At 36.4% G+C, this 7,555-nt stretch overlaps 1 pseudogene; it reads left to right on the top strand.

Annotated features, from left to right (window-relative positions):
• Positions 1 to 6,997: 6,997 nt before the first annotated feature.
• Positions 6,998 to 7,324, top strand: LOC149550391 (elongation factor 1-alpha pseudogene; annotated as a pseudogene).
• Positions 7,325 to 7,555: the final 231 nt, after the last annotated feature.

Genomic DNA, 7,555 nt, shown 5'->3' with positions numbered 1-7,555 from the left:
ATTGTCTTCATATCTGATGAAAGTAAAAGGCCTAGGTGATGGTTCCTTACATCCCCTAGAAGATATGTTTGCCCATGTTGGACAACCAAAGACTCTGAAGTGACTTACAACTAGTTTTCTACCACACCATACCTGAAAAGGAGTCTTTTTATCTAGGGCAGGATGAGGAGACCTGTTAAGTATGTGATTGGCACTACTGATTGCTTCAACTTTAAGTGATGGATCTAGAGACTTGGCTTGTATTATGAAACTTTCCATGGACTTAAGAGTTTGAATCCTCAGTGCTGCAACATCTACTTGTGCAGACTAAATGCAGATGGATTCTGAAGATCAATTCCCTCAAGTTTTCAAAGGCCTTTAAGTCTTCTATCCACATATATGCTTTCATTGTCCATCCTTAGAACTTTGATGCTTTCCTCGATTTCTATTCAACATGAGTCTTGAAGGCTAGAAACTTATCCAACACTTTGTTCTTGTGATGAAGAAAGTAGACCCAAGTGTACTATGAGAAGTCATCAATGAAAGCAAGTATGTAGTGACCCTAGTTGACTAATGTTACTGCAAAAGGACTTGCTAGTACCATCTGAACCAACTGAAGAACAACTAGTGCTCTTGAAGACTTCCCTTTGTTAAAATTCTCCTCTAGATGGATTTTCACTAAACCTATTGAACATTCACTTGTTGAAAAGTTGATTGTAGGTAGACCTTTGACCATTTTTTTGAGAAAAGTTGCTGAAGATAACAGAAGGCAAGATGACCAAATTGTTCATGCCATAATTTGATTGAGTCAACAAGGCTTGTGAAGGATACTTGGGCACAAAATGGGAGAAAGAATACAACCTTTTGTCTTGATTAACTTTCCCTACTACAACCACTGAATCATCTTTTAGACTGTGCACCTTTATTGAGTTAGGAAGGAATTCAACTTTATGACCATCTCTAAGGTGAGTGATTTGGTAAATTGAGAGGAGACTAGAAATTAGGTTTGGAACATAGAGAACATCTTTGAATTCTCCATTTTCCATCTCCACATTTCCTTTCCCTTCAACTTCCATTTTTGTATCATCTCCCACAAATATGTGTGGTACCTTAGACTACTTCAATGAAGAAAAATCTCCTTTTGAAGAACCCATATGAAAGGAAGCACCTGAGTCAACAATCCATTCCTTTGAAGAACTTGAATTTGCCAGGAGTGCTTGGCCTTTGCCCTTTGGATCTGAAGAAGATCATTTCTCCTTGTAAGCATTAGGCAATGGAACATTATGTTTCTTCATGATAGTTGTCAACTCATCAATCTTTTTATGATAACATTCATTTTCTTCATGATCCAATTTCTTGCAATAAGCACACTTTTTCTTGTCCTTATTATTGTCTCCCTTCTTATTTGAATTCAAAGACTTGCCTTGTTGATTTGATTGTGGTGTTATCTTTTCTACTTCCTATGATTTTTTATTCTTCCATTTCTTATTCTTGCCCTTTCCTTTATTTGAATATTGACCAGCTGAATTTTGAGAACCCTCATTATTGGCCACCAATGCCTTTCACTTAAGTGAATTGAGAATCCCCATTGATTTCAAATTCTTTTTTTTTTAATCCAATAGTTCAACATAATGATCAAAAGAGACTTTCTAATAGGTAGACCCTAATGTAGTCTTTGAGGTGTTAGAAGTAGAAACAAATGTGGAGTACTCAGATTGTAGCTTATTATGAATGAGATAGATTAATCTATCATCTTTAATAGGACTCCCACAATCATCTAGTTTTTTTCTTAATTCATTCACCTTTATGATAAAATCTTGTATGGAATCAAATGCTTTTGGATCTAAGGAGACAAGCTCATCTTCAATTTTGAAAACATCTTCCTTAGACACTTTACCATATAAGTTTTGGAGGGTATCCCAAGCTTCCTTGGATGTATGAGACTTCTAAGTCTGATACATGATCTTGCCATCAACCCCCAAACAAATATCACCTAGGGCTTTCCTATCCATAGTTTTCCAATCAGTGATTTCACTTGTAGACACCTGATCAACTATTGGTTTAGGAAGGGTATTGTCTACATATTGAGAATCTCCTTTATGCATTAAATGACACCACATTTTAATGGACCATGTAGCATAGTTATGTGGAGTTAATTTAAAAATTTCTCATGATGTATAAAATAAAAGAAAAACTATAGAAAAAGAGGAACACAACACTAAAAACACCCCCTCTTTTTACACAATCAAGAAACCCCCCCAAAAAAGATGAATTTGGCACTTTATGTGTAGAGTGATTAGAATGGCCACTTGCTAATTTTGGCCTTAGTGGACTTCTAATTTTTCTTTTTAAAAAATCCTTATGGAGTTCAAAACTGGAACATTACAATGTATCTCATAAATAAAACAATTCTAAAGATATATCAAAGTATTACAATGCAGAAAAGGACCTAATTCTGAAAGTGACACTTTTGTCCACACAACCCTATAATATGATTGAAGATCTGGAAAGAAGACAAAAAATAACGTATTTTCAAAAAAATGGAACCTACTTTCATGTCTAGATGAGCCCATGCAGAGCATTTGAAGTTGCAAAGTGTAGGATTGGACAAGTACAATCACCAAAAGATGCAAATTTTAAAAAATACATGCACCAAAACTAGAAAAGAGTTGCACCACTAAAAAGTTTAGGAAATTCTACCCAAAATCAAAAAAATTACACCTAATTTAGAGTCCAGATGACTGAGATATGGCCTGGCAAAGTCAAACTACAAAATCAAAAATCAATCTTGAGAGGGGTTGGATCAGCAAAGGACAGGGTAAAATTTGATAGTCATACAACCATTACAGCAATTCTATTTTGCTACTAGATGATGATCACATAGATGTCAAATTTAGGCTTTGGAACTTGATGACATCAGCGTACCCTGGCCCTATGATGATGTTAGCATGACATCAAGATGACATCAACATGTACGAAATTGTATTAAACTGTATGTCTCTGTTGAGGTGGCATATAGATCTACTGAGTTAGATTGATGATGTGTTCACTGACTATCCTACTAATTTGGTGCAGGTTTGGGTCCAATGTGGCGCAAGCTATCTTGTTAACGTGAGCACTTTGGCTAACTAGATTTCAAGTCAAAGCCATGTTGTCAAAGCATTGTTGGGGTGAGGCTGATTTCTTCTACGTGTAGGGGAGTAGAAGTGCCACCTGATGCATGGTTGTCACTGAGTGTAAATGGGTCCATGTGACAAGTGGTGACTCATTCTGTAGAATCCGCATGGTGAGATGAGCTTTTGCCACGTGTCATTGGAGATATCTTCATCGATAGCTAGCAAGTTGATTAGTTGCTAGGTTCGAGTAGGCCAAAATATATTCACGAGTGTCGTAGACTTGTTTCCATCATTGGAGTTTTAACAATAATCCCACATTCATGGGTAAAATACTCGATAGAGTGTTTAAAACATATGTGACCACAGAGTTTAAACAAAGGTTGCCGCTATGTTGGGCGGGCCAGTCCAATTGCGCTAGCTAGTGTAGTTGCTGGATTATGCCACCAAATATGTGTGGTATGGCCCACAAATTTAAATACTCTATCTACTGATTAATGAAATAAAATATTTCTCCTTGCAGGGTTGGGGTGTCACTGCCCAGTTTTGCAAAAAGAAAAATTCTCTGCTAGTCTGACTGAGCGAATTTTTTTCCAAAAATACCCACAAATTTTAAAATGCAAAGAATAAATAAAATTTAGATCTAGAAATAAATTAATAGATCAAATAAAAGACCATACCTAGGTTGAAAATCGGTGCCTTTAGGTGCCGATTTGCAAAAAAGATTGCCACACGATCAACTTTAGCCCAGCATAGGAAAATTTATAGTTGATGTTCACCAAATCAACATTTTGGATGCAATAGCGATGTCTGATTTGGCTCTACACACTCCCAATTTTTGCATATTCTCCACATTCGGGTCGAGGTGCTGAAGAAAAATTGATCTTGAATGGCTATGTGAAGAGAATGTCCTCAAACTCTGATACCATGTAAGAATTTGTGTTAGAGAAGAATTCACCCATGACCAAGGAACTCAAACACAAGAATAAAAATAGACCAAAGAGAGTATGATCAGAATGACAATACATTCATTCAATATTGATTACAAATTACACTATGAGTGCTTTGCATATAGAGGCCTTTACAAAGATTCTAGAATGCATAGAAGTCAGTAACATGATAAGTCATAAAACTAGGCACATATCCACCTGATATGTGTTATCCTCCATGAAGCACAGGAATAAGTGCAATGATGAGAGGATAAGCCTACAAAGGTGTAGCACAAAAACTTATGTTGTAAACAACATGTGCTAAAATGGGAGTGCAAATAACTATGTTGTATACATGACAATTCAGTTAATGACTCAAACTCCAATGTTGTAGACACCATGTGTTGAATTAGAGTTGCTTATTCTAGTGTTGTCAACATGACAACTCATGAGAGTACACAAACTCTTAAGTGTCTCACCTAAATAAATAATCAAATAATGCAATGTAATAAAATAATGCATTAACCTAAGTAAAGTGTAAATAGTAAATACTTATTTACACTAAACAAAGATGATGATATTTTTTAAAATCAATTTTTTTTTCTTTGATTAAAAATAATTTTCACAAATTTATCTCTCCATGGTTTTTTGGTTTTAAATCAAAATAAGGGAACATTATCTTTTTGTGGAGGAGGGTGATTTTTTAAATAGGGTCATACCCTATGAGACTCTCTTAGCCATCACCTCATGAACCATTTCAAAAATTTGGGAGGTGCATTACATCTGACAACCCTATAATTGATGTTGTACTAACCTCTTTCTATGGTCTAATAGTGCCCTAGAAGGTGAGTACATTCCTGGGGTTCGATGCTTTCTTAGGCACCATGTACTTCTCTTCATGTCTATGCACTCTTTAGTGGCATTATTTTTGGCAGACAACCCATGTCGATCAATGGCCTTTTTTTGGGATTGTGGATCTATTGGTGCTCAAAATTGTAGTCCAAATTTTGAGCACCGTTGGAAAATTAATCCCTATAAATGCTTTTTGATGAGATTGTATCTAGTTGTAATTTTGAGCCCCATGAGGTGTTCAATGCTTCTAACACCTTCCATTTAGTGTGTCTACATGTTCCATGAAGTTAAATTGAGATTTCAAGTCATTTGGCAAAGTCCTGTTTTGAGCTAGTGTCAATTTTGCATTTTTACCTGTGTCAGACAATGATAGGAGGCCTTGTTTGCAAGTGAATATCTCGCACCAAGAAATGTTTTGTGACTTGCTGCTTTGGGAGTGTTTACTGTCCATATTTGAGAGCCTATGTTTCAGATTTTGAGTCATTTTGAATTCGTTTGCCTAGGTTTTGAGTTCCTCAAATTTGGTAGTTTACTGTTTTCATGCTTTTGCAAAATATTCTGAATTCTAGGAAGCCCTGTTTGACATGCTATAACTTTTGACCAATTGACCAAAATGCTAAATTTCTTTTTTTTTTGTATTTTAGATGTCAGAGACTTTTTATGTTTCAAGTTTTAGCTCTTGACGAATCCGTTTGATCAGTTTTCAAATGCAATTCCAAATGCAATTTCTCACTTTCCACTAGTGTCAGTAAATGCAGATTTGTTAGAAGCCCTGTTCGTGACATTATAACTTGAAATTTGTGATAGGTGAGATCAAATGGATTATACCCCTATGTTGTACTCCAAAAATACTCCAAGTGTGTTAGTTTTTAAGTCATGACGAATCCATTCACACACTTTTCCAGGTCAATTCAATTTGCAAAAAATGTTTTCTGTCAGTGTTGCCAGTTTGCAAAATTTAAGTAGCCCAATTTGACTGATTGTCATTTGTGTCCTATTATTTGTTATGAGCCCAATCATAGATTCATAATGTCCTTGTGGCAAAGAATCAATGTCCCAGTTTTCTTCTTCCCAAGTGCCCATTTGCCCAGTTTTTAAAGCTAATTCCGAACTCAGTTTTGTGTTTTCTGACATGTTTGCTTGCAGGTAGTTCTGAGAGGTCAACTTTGACAGTGAATATCTTTTGACCTCAAATTTTTCATGAGATGAGATTTGACAGGTTAAGAGTATGCAGAAGAGAGAATCAATGTGCCAGTTCTTAAAGCTCGGTCAGGTGTTCAGGTCAATTTTTAAAGCTGGTCAAAGGACCCCCGACACAAAGTTGGCAGTCTGCAAGAAAGTGATAAAATGAGTTTTTACTGATGGTCCATTGACTGAACTTGATTCTAAATAGTTCAAGATGATCAATAGATCAATTTGGCATTTCAGGTGTTCATAAATGAATCTTTTTTTAGTCAGACCTACTTGGGGCCCAACTAATTCCACCAGGAAAAAGTGAAGTGATATTTGAGGGTTGATTTTAATGTGATAATGAAATATATGCATATCAGTGATCTGAGTTTTAAAAGGTATGCAAGATTGCATTAGTAATGATAAATGAGTATTTTGATCAGATGTTTTTCTTCTGAGCCATCCATATTCTTTTCCATGAGTTTACGGGATGTTAAAAGCATAATTAGAGCATTGCTCGAAGAGATCATTCTTTGTAGATGGCCATTTAAAACAAACATCCACATGTGTGTTAAGTTTAAAAGGGGGAAGCTACTGAGATGAACAAGAGGTCATTCAAGCATGCTTGGGTGCTTGATAAACCAAAGGCTGAGCGTGAACATGGTATCACCATTGATATTGCTTTGTGGAAGTTTGAGACCATAAGCTACTACTGTACTATGATTGATGCTCCTTACCATCATGATTTCATTAAGAACATGATTACTGGAACATCCTAGGCTGATTGTGTAGTCCTAATTATTGATTCAACAACTGGAGGCATTGCTTGGTGATAATGTGGGATTCAATGTCAACAATGTTGCTGTGAAGGATCTTAAGAGAGGATATGTGGCCTCTGAATCCAAGAATGACCTTACCAAGGAGACTACTAATTTCATAGCTCAAGTTATCATCATGAACCATCCAGGCCAAATTGGAAATGGGTATGCGCCATTGCTAGATTGCCACATTTCTGTGAAGTTTTCTGAGATCATGACCAAGGTTGACAGACAATCTGGCAAGGAGCTTGAGAAGGAACCAAAGTTCCTTAAAAATGGTGAGGCCAGATTTTTCAAGATGATTCCAACCAATCCAATGGCTATGGAGACATTCTCTGAATACTCACCATTGGGTCCTTTTGCTATGAGGGACATGCATCAGACTGTTGTTGTTGGTGTCATCAAGGCTATGGAGAAAAAGAAGCTTCACGTTGCCAAGGACATGAGTTTTAAGCAGAGATAGCATTAAAAAGGAGCTCTACACGCCTAAAAGGGAACCCAAACATTGATCACGCAGCATGTGCAAGTTGGGGAGAGTCCACGCATTGAATAGAGAACAGGAGATGCCATTCAAATTGAAAGAGCGGGGCACACCAACGTTGAAAAGGGATGTCCATGTTTTAAGAGGAGAAATTGCCATAAAATTTGGAGTTTGTTCCCTATTTAGTGATATTTCCGTGCACAAGCTGTTAAG

This window comes from Cupressus sempervirens, chromosome 7 (assembly GCF_028749045.1).
Source record: "Cupressus sempervirens isolate cs-2001-9-10 chromosome 7, ASM2874904v1, whole genome shotgun sequence".
NCBI classification, from domain to species: Eukaryota; Viridiplantae; Streptophyta; class Pinopsida; order Cupressales; family Cupressaceae; genus Cupressus; species Cupressus sempervirens.
The sequence above is the reverse complement of the archived record's forward strand: the minus strand, read 5'-3'. Positions and strand labels throughout refer to the sequence as shown.